The sequence below is a fragment of the Cydia splendana genome, chromosome 5 (genome assembly GCF_910591565.1).
Source record: "Cydia splendana chromosome 5, ilCydSple1.2, whole genome shotgun sequence".
In the NCBI taxonomy this organism is placed as follows: domain Eukaryota; kingdom Metazoa; phylum Arthropoda; class Insecta; order Lepidoptera; family Tortricidae; genus Cydia; species Cydia splendana.
The window spans coordinates 22,986,035-23,003,489 of record NC_085964.1 but is presented as its reverse complement, the minus strand read 5'-3'; positions in this window follow the sequence as shown (position 1 = coordinate 23,003,489).

The following is a 17,455-nucleotide window of genomic DNA, read 5'->3' as shown; positions in this document are numbered from 1 at the left end:
CGTACTATCAGTAATCGATATAACTTAAAACATTCTAAAAATTAATAAGCGCTCCATCTACCGGTTAAGCTTTGTCATCAAGTCATCATCTATAATAATTCTACGCGACGAAGTTTACACCACGCGGCACTAGCGCCGCTACGTGCCTTGCACGGCAAAGACAGAAAACATTTCCGTCTAAATCTTTCTATGTGTGCCTTCGTCGTTACGCGGTTACAGTGTAGTGGGCCTTCCTATAAGTACGAGCACACAATTATACAAGTAACGCACACATTTAGACGCAATAGGCAGTGTCTTTCGTACCAAACCTAAACGAATGACGCCCGAAAGTTTCCGAATAGTTCCGATGTTTATGTGACTATTTTAAAAAGTAGCATTTGCTATGGTAATTTAGTGCAAATAAGAGACTATTTTTTTATTCGTTTACAGTATTTGGTTAAGTTTATTTTCATTTTTTATTCGGTCGCCATTGTTTGTTTGTTTTGGTGAGTTTATGAGATAACAGTTAACAGTTGCCGGAAATTATAAAGTGCGATTAGTGAAAAAATGGATAATTTAACTGTGAAAGTTGTGGTGGGTGTGTGTGTGTGCAAACTATTAAAAATGATGCGTTTTCGAAGCTTTCGTTTAGCCAAAAAAAGAAGTAATTGAAAAGACTTGACAACAAAATGAAAACCATCACGCAATTTTTTTGGTGAGTTAGTAGCTCTCATTTTTTAAGGATCCGTATCCAAAGGGTAAAACGGGACTCTATTACTAAGACTCTGCTGTCCTTCCGTCCGTCCGTCTGTCATCAGGCTGTATCTCACGAACCGTGATAGCTAGACAGTTGAAATTTTCACAGATGTATTTCTGTTGCCGCTATAACAACAAACACTAAAAACAGAATAAAATAAAGATTTAAGTGGGGCTCCCATACAACAAACGTGATTTTTGACCGAAGTTAAGCAACGTAGGGCGGGGTCAGTACTTGGATGGGTAACCGTTTTTTTTTGCCTTTTTTTGCATTATGGTACGGAACCCTTCGTGCGCGAGTCCGACTCGCACTTGCCCGGTTTTCTGATATAATTTTGCCTACCCAGTCCCAAATCTCTGTGCACGCGACTGGCTAAGACACATGTATTCATTATGGTATGCTACTCTTAGGCATCTCTCTTTCTAATATCCTCTTGCACTTTCACATCACTATTCCGGATCGTTTTTATTTGCTACATAATTTAACGGACAACTATAGTACATTGTAGGAGAGGACGGAAAACCGCTAAAAGATGGACGAGTGAGTTTGAGGGCCGACACGTTGGTGGAGGCCCTCGAATAATACGACTCCATCTTTAGCGTTTCCGGCCGAGGCATTACATAGTGCTTTTCACGACTACTGCGAGGAAATAAGGAAACATTTGAATAACTATAAGTACTAGCCCGCGATTTCTCTGGTAGCAAATTACTAGCCACTGCCTGTGCTGTCTCTTGAATTTCGGTAGGCGTCAGCGTAAGAATATCATTTTCTTCACTAGAAGAACTCATTTTTATAGCGAGCGTAGATACGTGTTTCTTATATTTTATAGTACTACCCAATTCAGTGAGAATTTTCCGATCCCGCCTTTTTTCTTTTTTATCACATTTAAGAGGCGTTTTTATGTTGTTTGCTTCAAACGGACTCTAAACTTAGAAGCGTTTTTGCTAAAAAAACCACAAACAGCTACAAAAGTAAAAAACGCCTTAAGCGTGAATCGAATGAACTGACTGAATGAATGAATAGTTTGACATTTCGTTTTTTTTTTAAACAAGAAATTGGTCCTATGAATAACCTAAATTTATTTTTGAAGGAAAAAGTTGCGCCAAAAAAGACCTTTTATTGATTTTTATGTTTTAAATTATACTCATTGCTATAGCGAACTGTCACCAATGACAGATGATGATAATAATGAAACATTGTAGTAGTGGTGGTTCAGGTGCTACAGCTATTGCCTACTTTCCAGCTTGGTTTTAGACCATCTATTGCCACATTTCCGAACAGTGGCGTGAAAAATTTAATTATTTATTTCACACCAGCTCGGAAAGGCTTACTTTGCACTTCAAAAACTGAGAGCAAAGTTTCATTTTATTCACAAGTGAGGCAAAGGAATCAAATGCAAATTTTGAGTTGTTTTCTTATGTTTGCTGGTAGAATTGACTTTTAAATCATAAATATTTAATAAAATTCATTTGTATTTGATTTTGTATGATATTTTTACATTTAATATTTGCTTCGGGTTGGTGTGGTGAAACATTTTGTGTTTCACTTGGGGCAAATTTTGTTTAACCCTCGTGCTTTGAAACCCTCGCAACGCTCAAGATTCCATGTTTCGAATGTTTTACTTGCTCAAGTATCAATATTAGCACGAGCGGTTAAACAACAACTTTGCCCCCTTGTAAAATAAATAACTATTTCAATATAGTCAGCTAAACTGAGGTACAAATTCAAAAACTCACCAGCAGTTTAGCTTCACGACCTTCCAGATGGAAAAACAGCATGCCAATGACTTGAAAATTTGCCTTGTATAACTGACAAAGCAACCTGCCTGTGTGGTGGGAGTGTAGGAGCGAGGGACGTATATGCTAGAAAAGGGCAATACGACCTACGATAGTGTTGCACTCTCAATTAGAAATGCAATGGATAGTTGTTTGGTCGGATACCGGATATTCGGCCCGACCGTCGGCCGGCGGAACAATAAAAAAAATAAAAAATCATTTATTTCAGACCTTGGTTCATACACTTACACCAAAAAACTAATTAACTACAAACTAAATTTAACAATACCTACATTTCGGTTTTTAGGTGCGCATTGTGCAGGTTTTAACCTGTTTCGTGGTGAACATTGGCGCGGACTCATTTCTATGTTCGAAATGAGTAGGTACCTACGCGTGCAAGTGAGTGGATGTTTAAATTTTTTTGAAATAATAAACGAGTAATGTACAATATGACCGTGACTGTTTCTTAAATCCAATTTGTTTACTCTGAAATCAAGCAAAGTTACTATCCGGTATCCGGCCGGGTATATTATTCTGAGGTTCCAAATATCGGTACAGTTGTTTAATTGTTGCTTAATTTGGAGATTGACCCCAATTTCATTTCTGATCAAATCGGTCGATTTGATCATCCCGTCTGGACTTCACTTAACAGCCGTAACACATTACCGCGCCGTTCAGGGTCACGGTGCGCCAAACCATAGCCTGATGTCATGTAGGTATGTATAATGTACTTAGTCCAAAATTATGTTATTTACTAATTATGTTATTTATATGCATTAAACGTTAAATCTGAACCAATTCGATTACTATTCTATAGTGAAACACATTCAGCTTGACTAGAAAAAGCGCGGCAAATTTAAAACATGTATAAGTAAAAAGCATCTGAGGTTTCAATAGCGCTCAGAGACCTGACTTTTATCTCGATATCGTAATTTTCTAGCGACAAATCCATTATCTATACAAAACTGTCGCAAAAATGTTATCGCTTGTATATCGTGGTACAGGATAGGATGGAGCCATATACTTTACTACTTGCTTGCAAGTATCGTAATTAAACAGTGCTAAGTAGTTAAATATGCGCAATGTATTTTTATGTCATAAATAATGTATTTATTTAATGTTAATTTAGTATTAATTATAGTATGTATATTGTTTTATCCACAAATATGAATAATTGTAGTTAATTTACCAATAAAACATAATTTATACGGCCACAAATAAAATATTAAATGCTTCTAAAGTCTGTTTGGTTATTTCTACATGGAAACGAAGTCATTTCAAATTATAAAAACATTAACTGAACACCTTATTGCCGCCTGCAGTCACCGCTCGCCGCTCAGCTATCCGCTGTCGTTAATACCACGGCCTTACGTTTTATGACACTGAGTCACGTCAGGGGAGCGACACGGTTCGGTGCGCTTGCGTTCAGTCGAGTTTTGGAATATTACTGCAAATTTTTGTTGTTTGTTAATTTGTTGGTTATTGTTGTTTGTTAATTTGTTGGTTGTGGTGTCGACTTTTATTGCCCTAGTCGCCAAATGATGTTACTAGTGAAATTTTAACCGACACCACACGGTAAAAATAAGTTTAACAATAATTACTTAATTAAAAATAGAATAAAAACGGTATTTCTAATGCATAACTTATATTTTTTGCTATTCAATTAAAGAGTACTAACAAAATCCTAACTCAATTAATTAGTGCAAATATTTTAAGGTTTGCGATTCCTGCTCGGCCTTGCGTCGCAAGGTGCCCGGTACCACTGTATTGCAGCATTAACTAGAAATGCTTACTTTGGGGAACATTAGCAACTGTCGTTTTTGATAATTACATTTTAGTGGTAAGGGGTGGTACTTAAATGACCGCTATTGAAACCTAAAGTTTAAACTTATAGGCGCGAAGATTTGATTTCCCTAAGAAAATTTTAATTTCGCGTCTTTTTCTGCTATCAAATTGGGTGTGTGTCAGTATAATAGCCCTATATAATTGGCCTATTATTGTATTAAATTTAACGCGCACGCAAAGACGGAAAGCCTGCAATTACGTAAAATTTACTTTCTTATTTACAGCACTCTTGCCCAGATTAAAGCTGATAATTAGTTCGAATCTAGTCTCCCATATTTTTTACGTTCACTGGTACATATGTTTTGACCGAGTAAATAGTAAATATACTAAATACTTTTTTAAATATTCGCGCTCGGGGCGATGGAAGTTTCATCGTTCCGTCGCCCCGCTCCATGCAACGACCAATCGCGTTAGCTCGCTGGCTCGTGCGCGGCAACTTTAAAGCAACGATAACGTTTTTGATGGTTTTTTGTGTTACGAATCATATTTCAAGCCGATTTTTACAGTATTCGATGAAGGAGAACTCATAATAAAAATCCCATATGATATTGATCTATTACCATTTTTAACCAGGCAATTAATGCACAACCCCATAAAACCTCCCATACGGTATTATTTAGTGTACGATTAAATTGCAACGCTTGTACTTATTGTAATTTGGAAATAATGAGAGAAAAAATAGCCTATTACCATTTTTGAGGACGGAAATATACTGAATTTAATAATAACCGTAGGTTACTTACTTTAAATGTAGGATACAGAATTATTTTTTGTGTGATTCATGCTTAATGTCATAAAGCAAATATTTCTCTATGAGTATAAATTTAAAAAATGTTATTAATATTTTTTACAAACTTTCTGTGATTTTTTATATTTTTACATTTTTTTTTAAATACCTAAATGTAATATATTTATTTGGATTATGTGTCGACGTAATCACTAGATTTATTATCTGTCCCATACACCGAAAATTTCAGCTATTACTAATTATTTCCATTCCGCCATACTAGCCGAGCGTACCTTTCTTGGCCTATTAGTCATAACGACGATTTGAACTTGAAAATTTTAAACGCGAGTTCGTAATGCCCCAAATTAGCATAATATTGACAGAATAGATTATCTATTCTGTCAATATTATGCTCAAACGCTAAAACACATCCGCGAGTGCCAACGTGTGGTCAAGCCATATTCATTTACCTATTTAATTTAAAATTTAAAGATGTTAGTGGCTATAATTGCTTGTGCGTTATTAGTAGTGGTAGCACTAATATCATCGATAGAACTGGTTTACTTGTGCAGGAATAAAAACGACCAAAATAAGTTTTTACGATGTGGTATGTATTTTTTATTTTTAAGATACTTATTTTAGGTGTTTTCCGTATGAAAAGTTCTTGTAACGATTACTTAGTTCTTAACCTCTTACGCTATTATTGATGAATTAATTAAATTATGCTTTATTGTAATTAGAAATGACGTAGGGGTCATTGCGCTAGTTTTCGTCCAGCTCTAGTTTTCGTCCACTTGACGGAGTAGCAACTAATATTTCAATTTTAATTCAAATAAATAGGACATATCATTCAATAGATAGATCTATTGTTTAGACATTAAGGATTGCAATAAGACAAATTATACTTCCTTGTTGGCTCTAACTAAACCTGTCAAGTGATGTAGGTATTAGTTGTCTAGTAACCTTGGCCTACGCCGGCGCCCTTCAAACTAGTGATTAACGCAGTATTGTATTGGTTGAGTCGCTGTAATAGTAAAATAGTATTTTTAGGTTATAAAGCTGCGAAATTTCATTTATAAAAATGAAATTTTGAAATTTATTGCAAGAAAAACCAAAAAACGCGCCGAGTTCTATTCTAACTGGCGTCAGGCGTGGCTCACTCCGCGATTTCGTCGCGTCGCAGCAAGTATACTGGGTCAAGCAGATCTTGTCAGTAGAAAACAGCGGCAATTTGAAAAATGTAGGCGCGAAAGGATATCGTCCCATAGAAAATTTGAATTTCGCGCCTTTTTCTACTGACAAGATTTGCTTGACCATCTATAGCTACAAGTACATCGTTCCACACCAATTTTGGTGGCTAGACTGGCTAGCCATAAGCCGCGCGTGTCACTTTGCGCTACCTAGCGGTCATAGCTGTCCTAATCGTAACAGACGCGTTTTGTTAGAGAGTGAATCTTCTGTACCTAGTACTATTATTTATTTTGTGCTGGCGTTCCTAAAGCTAGTATAGTATGGATTATCTCAGGTGATTTTTTCGGGCTCGGACACTAATCTGTTAAACAAAAGGTATTGTTTCCTTTATGCAGTGGTTACACTGCTTACTGCTAATAGCCCCGACATAAGTGACGGGAACAAGTCCGTTTAAAAGCAAATTTACCGTTATATTTATATGGTTTAAATTCATGAAACAGCACATTCGGAGATAACACGTTTGTTATCTCCAAAAACAAGACCACCCTGATTGTTCTCTGAACGAGCTGTCATATGAATTTGAACCTTAATATTATCAAATATAGATTCTTTTTAAACTACATGCTTGCTTTGGCACGTGCTGTAGACCGCTCTTAAAAGAAACAAAGGCTCTTGTTTAACGGATTAGCACCCGAACCCGAAAAAATCATTTGAGATAATTCATACTATACCAGATAATCACTATACACGCTGAGCAAGCGAGTGAGGATAGGTAGATGAAGTGTAATTATATTGGGTTCTTAACAAAGACATCCCTCGCTACGCATCGTCGTACTCGTACCTCTCTAGTGGAAACGCAGGATTTCATATTGGAATCGGCGACCCAATGACCTTCCTGATTAAATGGACATTTATATCAGATTGATTTTTTAATTCCAGTATCATTGGCAGTACTACGGAATAAGCTGAAAGGGATAAACACGCTCAAAGAAGATTCTGCCGCTAACGGAAACGGAAACAACACTGAAACCGTCTGAGAAGAAAACTAAAACGTCTAAATTCAAAATGGCGCCTAACGAACCATGAATAATAGCACAAAACAAAGAAGAATAATAGGGATGTATACTTTGGCAAGCCATTTCCGTGAATAGAAAATGGCGGCAAATTTAAAAAAATAATAAGGCGCTAGGGATTGTCCTCCGTGGTCCTCCCATATAGAATTTGAGTTCGCCCGTTTTTCTACTGACAAAGTGGTTTTGCCAGAGTATACTTACAGTTAACCCTTAAACAGGCCTGACGCATTTTTTACTTTTGATTACTGATTCGGGTAGGTAATAGCTTAAAAAGAAAAGTAATTTCTTGATTTGTTTTTATTACCCCTAATTCAATAAAAAAAACCCGGTGGTTTTTATATGCCCACTGCTCGTGACCAATGGTGCTACGTGGTCCTTATATGGCCACTGCCTTGTTAGCCGTACAGAGTAGTTTTAAAGGCAAGTCATGTGCACATCACATTTACACTTGCGTCACAAATTGCACTAACTGCCAGCACTTTCTTGGCTCGCATGGATGTCGTGGCTCGTAAGATTGACCGTTGAATAAATATTTAATTAAAAAACCAAAGGAAAATATATTTCTTTTGTACTATGATGGTTCATTCATAGTAATGAATCTTACCCTTAAATGTCATGTAAACTCCCTGCAGGGCAGAGGCCACTTATAAACCACTCGAACGTGCCCCAGACGGGCAGAGGTTTCATAAGAACCACAAACTTTTAGATCGAATATTTTATCAGAAAACAATAACTAAGGTAAGTTATGACTTACTACACATACATTATCTAATAATCTACCATAAAAATACAAAACAAAATACTTACAGTACTTTTTTTTGGCGTAGCGAACTTATACAGCGGGAGAAACGTACAAAAACTGCCATTTGTTGTCGATTTGAACTTGACAACTAAATTTTCAAAGAAATTTGTTTTGACACCTGTCATTTTTTTACGTTCCGATATCACCCACTTAATAGACTTTACGGCAATGACATTTCGCGGTCGTTGTATTTACTCAGATCGCCAAAAAAACATCATTTGCGATGTGGTACTTATAGATACACAACCTGTTTAAGGGTTAATGTGTAAATATATCGATATAATATCAATAAATAAGGCACTGCGTGGGGTTTATTGTGACGTAAAATAAAATTTTAAAAAAAAAGTAATCAACGTGGTTTATTTATGTGCCTACTGCTTCTACAAGTTCTACATACTAGTAGTAGTAGACGTACCTAATACCCTCCATATATTTTATGAACATTGATAGAGACAGTTGGAAGCAAATATTCATTATAAAACTTAATCGCATGTAATTAAGTTTTAAGTGTTTTAAGTCCCGTTTTATGATTATAGCCCCTGCTACACGGTCGCCGACAAGCCTACTAACCGTCTGACCTTGGTTTGTCCTTGGTGTGTGGATTCGTCTGAGTTGTCTGGCTAGACGGTGGCAAACCACAGTGTGTTCAGAACTCGCGGACGGAGAACACGTATTGCAAGCGCACAAAATGGCCCCTAACCTTTCAGAAAGTTGGCGTGGCATTAGTACCAACTCAGTGGCGTATGGCCCTAAGGGCGGCGTATGCCACCCCTGGCGGATTGCATTATGTTTTTCTTCCTTCACTTCTGGGGCGGCAAAACTTATAGGCCGGGGCGCCAAATTTCATAACCTACCTACTCATACTAGTGCAATGACAAAAAAATAAGTTTTTGGAAAAAAAATAATTTTTGGTACAAGCTTTTATCGCTGACTGTACTTTTCTTTCCAGAGGCAACTAATATTCGTCGAGACAATTCTAAAAACCCCAAACACAATTAGGTCGCGTTGTTCTAAGACAGGGTTCCTATGGCCACCTCCTGTCTCCATCATCAGATCAGCTCTATGGTACCATAATAATGCATTGTCACCCGACTTATATTAGTATGCAAATTTTCAGCTCCATCGGAAACTCGAAAGTGGGTCTAATTTAACTTGCAAGATTTGACCCGTACAAACATATTTACATACTTACATTTAATTAGGTATATTGCAAGTTAATAAAAAGTTTGTAAAAAAAGAAAAGGGTATATGAATGAAACGCTGGCTCAAAAAACGGCATTTGTTGAGTCATTTCAACTTAATGAATTCGCTGGACTACGCTACGGGGACATACATAACTTTCTGAGAATGAAGAGGAAAGTATTTGATGAATTATTAGAAATGCTACTGAGTACCGATGGCATGGCTGTTAACCACACGAGCGCACACGGCGCGTCCTCCAAGCGAAATGGCCTAGTGCGGTCGGAGTCGGGCGGCTACAGCCCCTGCTACACGGCAGCCGACAAGCCTACTAACCGTCTGACCTAGGTCTGTCCTTGGTGTGTGGGTCCGTCTGAGTTGTCTGGCTAGACGGTGGCAAACCAAAGTGTGTTCAGAACTCGCGGACAGACAACACGTATTGCAAGCGCACAAAATGGCCCCTAACCTTTCAGAAAGTTGGCGTGGCATTAGTACCTACTCAGTGGCGTATGGCCCTAAGGGCGGCGTATGCCACCCCTGGCGGATTGCATTTTGTTTTTCTTCCTTCACTTCTGGGGCGGCAAAACTTATTGGCCGGGGCGCCAAATTTCATAACCTACCTACTCATATATACTAGTGCAATGACAAAAAAATAAGTTTTTGGCAAAAAAAGAATATTTGGTACAAGCTTTTATCGCTGACTGTACTTTTCTTTCCAGAGGCATCTAATACTCGTCGAGACAATTCTAAAAACCCCAAACACAATTAGGTCGCGTTGTTCTATCACAGGGTTCCTATGGCCACCTCCTGTTTCCATCATCAGATCAGCTCTATGGTACCATAATAATGCATTGTCACCCGACTTATATACGTATGCAAATTTTCAGCTCCATCGAAAACTAGAAAGTGGGTCTAATTTAACTTGCAAGATTTGACCCATAAAAACATATTTACATACTTACATTAGGTATATTGCAAGTTAATAAAAAGTTTGTAAAAAAAGAAAAGGGTATATGAATGAAACGCTGGCTCAAAAAACGGCATTTGTTGAGTCATTTCAACTTAATGAATTCGCTGGACTCTACGCTACGGGGACATACATAACTTTCTGAGAATGAAGAGGAAAGTATTTGATGAATTATTAGAAATGCTACTGAGTACCCATGGCATGGCTATTAACCACACGAGCGCACACGGCGCGTCCTTCAAGCGAAATGGCCTAGTGCGGTCGGCGTCGGGCGGCTACACGGTTCCGGACCGACCGCTCAGACCGCGGTCGCTGGCGCGCGCTCGCATGCCAAGGGCGTCCGGAGGTCAAACGAAATTTTGTTGGTAACAACTGTCTACACGGTCCGGGACAGACCAAGGCCACGCGGTTTGGGGCTTAGAGGATATAACCAACGGAGACGCCATGTCTAAAATTTTCGGTACAAAATAGTCTGCCGTTTTTTGCGGGGGAGGGGCACATCAAATGTATAGGTACGTCATGTCAGATAAACGTCAGTCCATACATATGGTTGACATGTGGTTGACCATTGGCCGCCTATTTTCGACAGAGGGGAACGCCTGTTAATGGCGGCTCCATTGTTAATTACTCCGAGGTTTGGGGGCTTGTCGGCTGCCGTGTAGCAGGGGCTTAACTTTCGTAAGCCCGCTCCACACTCGTGCGCGAATCGCGGCGCGAAGCCGCGAACGCGAGTCTGGAGTCGATTTCGCATATCAGCGAACTAGACTCCCCACTCGCGTTCGCGGCTTCGCCCGCGATTCACGCGCATAGTCTGGAGGGGGCTTTAGGAAGTGAACAGGCCTTGCTTTAAATGGTCTAATAGTATTTTTTCTACATCCTCTAGCATGTTTTGAATCATTAATAGGAAAAGTACTTAAAAACTTAATTTAGCCATGGCCAAAGGTTTAGCCATGGTTAGGCAAAAAGTACGATTTTAGATCGTTTTTGGGCAGTGTACGGTTTTGGTACGCATGCCGCTCAAAAAATGCGAAAAACCGTACTAAAAAGTATGATCTGGCAACACCGGAGATTGATACTGTTGATACCTCGGAGTAATTAACAATGGAGCCGCCATTAACAGGCGTTCCCCTCTGTCGAAAAAAGGCGGCCAATGGTCAACCATATGTCAACCATATGTATGGACTGACGTTTATCTGACATGACGTACCTGACATTTGACGTGCCCCTCCCCCGCAAAAAACGGCAGACTATTTTGTACCGAAGATTTTAGACATGGCGTCTCCGTTGGTTATATCCTCTAAGGTTGATACCATGAATCTAGGACATACCTGGATCTGGCATGAGTGGTGGGGGTAACTGACAGAACGGGATAGTCTTATGTATCTTTCAGTAGGAGTAGGAGTCCGTAGTATTAGCCAAGAATTAGCTATACTCTGGCACAGAAAGTCGGCAAATTTAAAAAATGTAGGCGTGAAAGGTTGACCTTCCACGAAAATTTGAATTACGCGCCAGACAAGGTGGGTGTGTTTGAGTCTCGGAGTAAATATCTATAGCCCCCTCCAGACTATGCGCGTGAATCGCGGTACAAGCCGCGAACGCGAGTGTGGAGTCGATTTCGCAGGTCTGCGTTCAGGACTCCACACTCGCGTTCGCGGCTTTGCGCCGCGATTCGCGCACGAGTGTGGAGGAGGCTTATGGAGTAGAGACGCGCACTAATTTCTATCTGAAAAATTCTGTCGTTTTTGGCGCGGGGGACGAGGTAACGCACACAAATAATGTTAACACTAATGCATTTTTAGCATGCGTCGCTACACACGCACACGACAAAATTATCAAACACTAGCAAAAACTATATTCACACAAGTACAAGAACAAACACAGACAACCCTGTCCGTGAACGAGATGACGTCGGGGCCCTACCGTGAAAATCGAACGATAGAGCGCCATCCGCACGTAAATTACTTCGAACGAACCAACTGAAGCCTACCGGGAAACTCTTTCGTTTTGGCTTACGTCTTTCGAATCCATAGAATTGACCGACGTGAATGGAATGAACGAACCTAACGTTAAGTGTGCATCACACTTCACATCCTACGCTGGGACATAAAACCGGTAAATTAATAATTTACTTAAAACTGAGTTAGATATATTTAAATAATTAGTTTTACGTACTTATAACGTACAATGATACTAAAAACCTTCGTAGAATAAGTTTTAATACCAATTTAACATTTTTTGCTGTTTGTCGAATATAATTTTAATAGATTAAGAGCGCTATTACATTTCGGCGTTGAGCGAGTTTAGGTATTTTACGCGCTGCGGCAGGCCGTGCGAGCTCAGTACGCCGATCCCTTCTACCACACTCGCACTAAAATGATGGATTAAACATTCTTGATCCTTCGCGAAGCATATTGAAATCAACCATAACAACACTAACTGTACTTAACTTTTAAAGTTCTAAAACTGTTATTTGGTAAGTACGAAAATACTAAATGCAGTGCAAATGTATATAGGGGCTGTTCATAAATTACGTCATCTATTTTTGACGATTTTTGACCCCCCCCCCCCCCCCCCCCCTCAAATCATCCAAAAATCAAGCTTCGGATGAATCTGTTTCCTCCTACGTCATGTTACCATCATCCGATGTCCAGACCCCCCCCCACTCCTCCCATTTGAAACGACGTAATTTATGAATAGCCCCATACTTGTACTTATGAAGGTATATTACTCGAAAGAAATTATAGGTACCTACTCGCTTATTTACATGTTTCGTCATTGCATTTGGTACCTATAGGTTGTAAAGTTTGTATCAACGAGGGTTTAAAAACGAACTGGTACTGAGGATCTGATGATGATTAAGGTGGTCACGGATACCAATCAACCATGTAGTAACATGATTAGGCTCGTTTGATTCGTCTCAACAAGATCTTTGACACTGAAGATACACAGGGTCTGATGATGGAGCTGGAAGGTGGCCACGGGTACCAGTCTATCATGTAACTAAACAACTTCGTGTTTGGGCTCGTTTGATTCGTCTCAACAAGATCTTTGGCACAAGATAATACTCAGGGTCTGATGCATGTGTCTCAGGGTGTGATGAGGTACCGGTGACCACCTTCCGGCTCCATCATCAGACCCTGAGTACTATCTTAAGTCAAAGATCTTGTTGAGACGAATAAAACGAGCCTAAACACGAAGTGGTTTAGTTGCATTGTTGATTGGTACTGGTGACCACCTTCCGGCTCCATCATCAGACCCTGAGTACTATCTTAAGTCAAAGATCTTGTTGAGCCGAATCAAACGAGCCCAAACACGAAGTGGTTTAGTTGCATGGTTGATTGGTACCGGTGACCACCTTCCGGCTCCATCATCAGACCCTGAGTACTATCTTGTGTCAAAGATCTTGTTGAGATGAATCAAACGAGCCCAAACACGAAGTGGTTTAGTTGCATGGTTGATTGGTACCGGTGACCACCTTCCGGCTCCATCATCAGACCCTGAGTACTATCTTAAGTCAAAGATCTTGTTGAGACGAATAAAACGAGCCTAAACACGAAGTGGTTTAGTTGCATTGTTGATTGGTACTGGTGACCACCTTCCGGCTCCATCATCAGACCCTGAGTACTATCTTAAGTCAAAGATCTTGTTGAGCCGAATCAAACGAGCCCAAACACGAAGTGGTTTAGTTGCATGGTTGATTGATACCGGTGACCACCTTCCGGCTCCATCATCAGACCCTGAGTCAAACTATCTTGAGTCAAATAAATACATATAGAATGTCAGGTCGTTTCAAATATTTTTAATCCTGTCCGGTAGTTTATTAAACTGTATCATTATAAATTATAATACTATAAAAACGGTGCTAGGATCAAAGTCTCTCGTTGCGGTTTACACGCACACAGTATAGCGTTTTACACGGCGCCCGCCGCACACAATGATAAAAAACCTCGTCGTCGCCGTTGAAAATGTGCGGAGCCGACCGACACACGTCCTGCCTCTACAAGCTCTGCCGCGGCACTGAGCTGGCGCAGCGCGCGTCATCGGTAATATAGAGTAGTTTTCAAAAAATTGCCAAAAAATTATAGTAGAATTTCATAAACACTAATGTATACCAACAGTATAAGCAAACGTTGCAGATTGCTTGAGTATGAAAATGACTTCGATATTAAGTAGATTTTCGTAGGAATTGACACTTGTTTCGGAGAGAAAATCGAGTTCGTTTTACTTTGATTTTCTCTTTCTCAAAGGTATGTAGGAAAAATATAGTTTGATATGCCTAAAGTACAGGGTATTAGTAATACAAAATAGCCAGGTTTAGCAGAGTAAAATTCTCAACATTTCCAAATAAGAGCTCGCCATTCAGTGCTTCACGGGGTTTTTCGGAAACGACCATCAGAAAAAAAATCATTACTAATTTAATAAGTCCTTTTTCTAATATTTACAACGATATTTATAAAGATAAGAAGACGCTTTTACTGGAACACGTACTCATTGTTTCTAATAATGAGCGCAAAGTCCTGAATTTCGTCGACTAGTATCATCAATTTTGCATTATTTCGACTTTTCTTGTAAGAGCGCTCTTAAGCAGTAGTGTCAAGACTGTCAATGTCAAATTCATTGTTTACTGTCTCATGGCTGTCTTGATGTCGCCGATGTTTGTCTGTTGTACCACATATTTTAATATTATAAAATTTGTATTTACATTGAAAAGGTAAGAAAATCTTTACCTTGTCTTTAAAAAAAACTTTCTTAAAGCAGAAGAAATTACCGTTATAATTGAAGTACTTGACGACTTTTTGAAACTATGTATCACAATGTACCTACTTTTGATTATTTTAGTTGCTTTTAAACATATAAATTACTTCCTAGTACCCGATGACTTTCGAAACTACATAGTTTCGTTGCATACTTTTGGTTACTCTCGCTCGACTTATGAAACAAATAAGAATAAGATACTGGTTAAACAGTGAACAGTTGTAGTTTTTACATAAAATAATTATTTTAGCAGTTTAAAGGATAATTTTCAATCTACCTATTATTAATATTTTCTCAAAAGTAATTTATTTTATTACTTTGTAAGTTCTTAAGGTCAAATAGTCTATTGATTGTCCGAAGTTCCTGTAGCCGGTTATTTTAGAAAAATATGCTCTAATTCATGTGTTTTTTTAGTTCCAGACTAGTGGGAATCACAATGGACCTACAGTGAGCACCCTGGCAAGGAATATGTTCAAGCTTATAGCTTCCAGCTATTGCTGGAAAATGGAAATTTCTATAATGATATGGAGGCCAACAAACGTAGGCATTTTTACTGATTTGGATCACAGTAACGTTTCGTACTCATGAAACTATCCTGATTGTGTATGAGATAATCTACGATTTTCTTTCACTTTCATACTTTCTTTGAAATAAAAGTGTCTGCCCAACGCCAACTAGGTACATGGGTACCTACTTACCTAGATGCCAAGTAGGCTGGCTACATACTTATATATCCTATACGTCATGCTTTAAAGGTCTACAAATGTCTAAATTATAATAAATAAGAATAATTAGATTTGACATATAAACTTAATTTCAATTTCACACCGTTCACTGGAGTATGGTTTAATACAATAATTTGTATATATCTAAATATAATTCTTGTTTTTATTAACATTTCCACAGACTCCAGAGCATGTCTGGCAGCGCCTCATAGGGCTATCCTGCCCTCGACTCCCAGTCTACCAGCCGCGCCGGTCCGTCGCCTAATCACAACTCCAACCCGGTCAACCGCAACAGGAGCCACAAGAATGTGAGGTGGTGCTGGAGATGAAGGTGATCGAAGCCAACTTATACACCCGCGAACTGATGCGGTGGAAAAAACTTTGGTCTTTTTTTAACATTAATTTTATAACTTTATTTGCTTAGACTGATTTGAAATATTCTTTATTGAAAGTGTATAATGTATATAGAGATTTGTCCGATTTTTGTTAAAATAAAAATAATAAAATTATACGCAAAGTATATTTTATTGAATTTAGCTATTTTTATCAGTACACGGAAGCGTCGCGACTATATCTCGCAGATCGTCGGGCAGTGGTCGAACACGTAGCTGGGAGATTTTCAATAAAAAGTTTGTCTTCACATTAACATTGTTTTATTTATTAATTTGTGTAAAAAATTTAACAATTTTACCAGGCTAAGGGTTAAGGGTTATATTTCCCACGTATGGCACTTCAAACATCTGTTCTATTTTTGATGAGTAAAACATTCAATTGTCATTTTCGAAATGTCAGCCTGGTAAAGGGTTAAAATTGTATAATTATATTTTAAATATTAATATAATAAAATTCGGGACTAACACATTCAGCACATGCACAAACAGGCGGCAAATGGGCAGAAGCTTCCTCCTCCTCCCTTATTGTCTACATTCGAAAAGAGTTAGTCAGACCAGGATATTAAGCGATTTTTATAGCACAGACGCGCAAATGTTATTTAAATACATAATTTCATAGAAATTTGGAATTTAAAATACACTTGCACGTTTGTGCTATAAAAATCGCTGCATACTTATCTTGGTCTCACTCTAATGTCATTTACATATTATTGACTAATCATTGACTATGTTTATTTGCACATACAAGAGTAAGAAATAAAATAGCCTACCTAACCTTATAAAATTATTTATCATAGGTACATTTATAACCGTTTCGGTGCGGTTGGCACGACAGGCGTGTCATCAATGATTTCAACGTGTGGCGCATGACACGACAGGCGTGCGATCATATTCTATGGCGTAAGGCACGCCTGCCGTGTCATGAAATAATTGTTCGCCGCCACAGCCAAAAGTTTTCGAAGTTTACACAACTCAGATATAATATAACATTTAGATTTTCACATTACAAGTCTTATATATTTCGTTCGTGTGTTCCTTTACGAGAAACATGTTTGCTTATCGTTATATACTATACTACTACACTGATTGTTTTGTAACAAAATTCTGCCATGTAATTTTGAAAAATAAACACACGTATTATACATCTTTAAATTTTAAAGTATTCTATCTATCTATCTTTGTATATCTACATCATTTATATCGATGGTCAAATATTCAGAACTATACTAGACAAAGTTATGCAATCATAGTTAATAACACAATCGGCACAATCTGTGTCTGGTTAAGA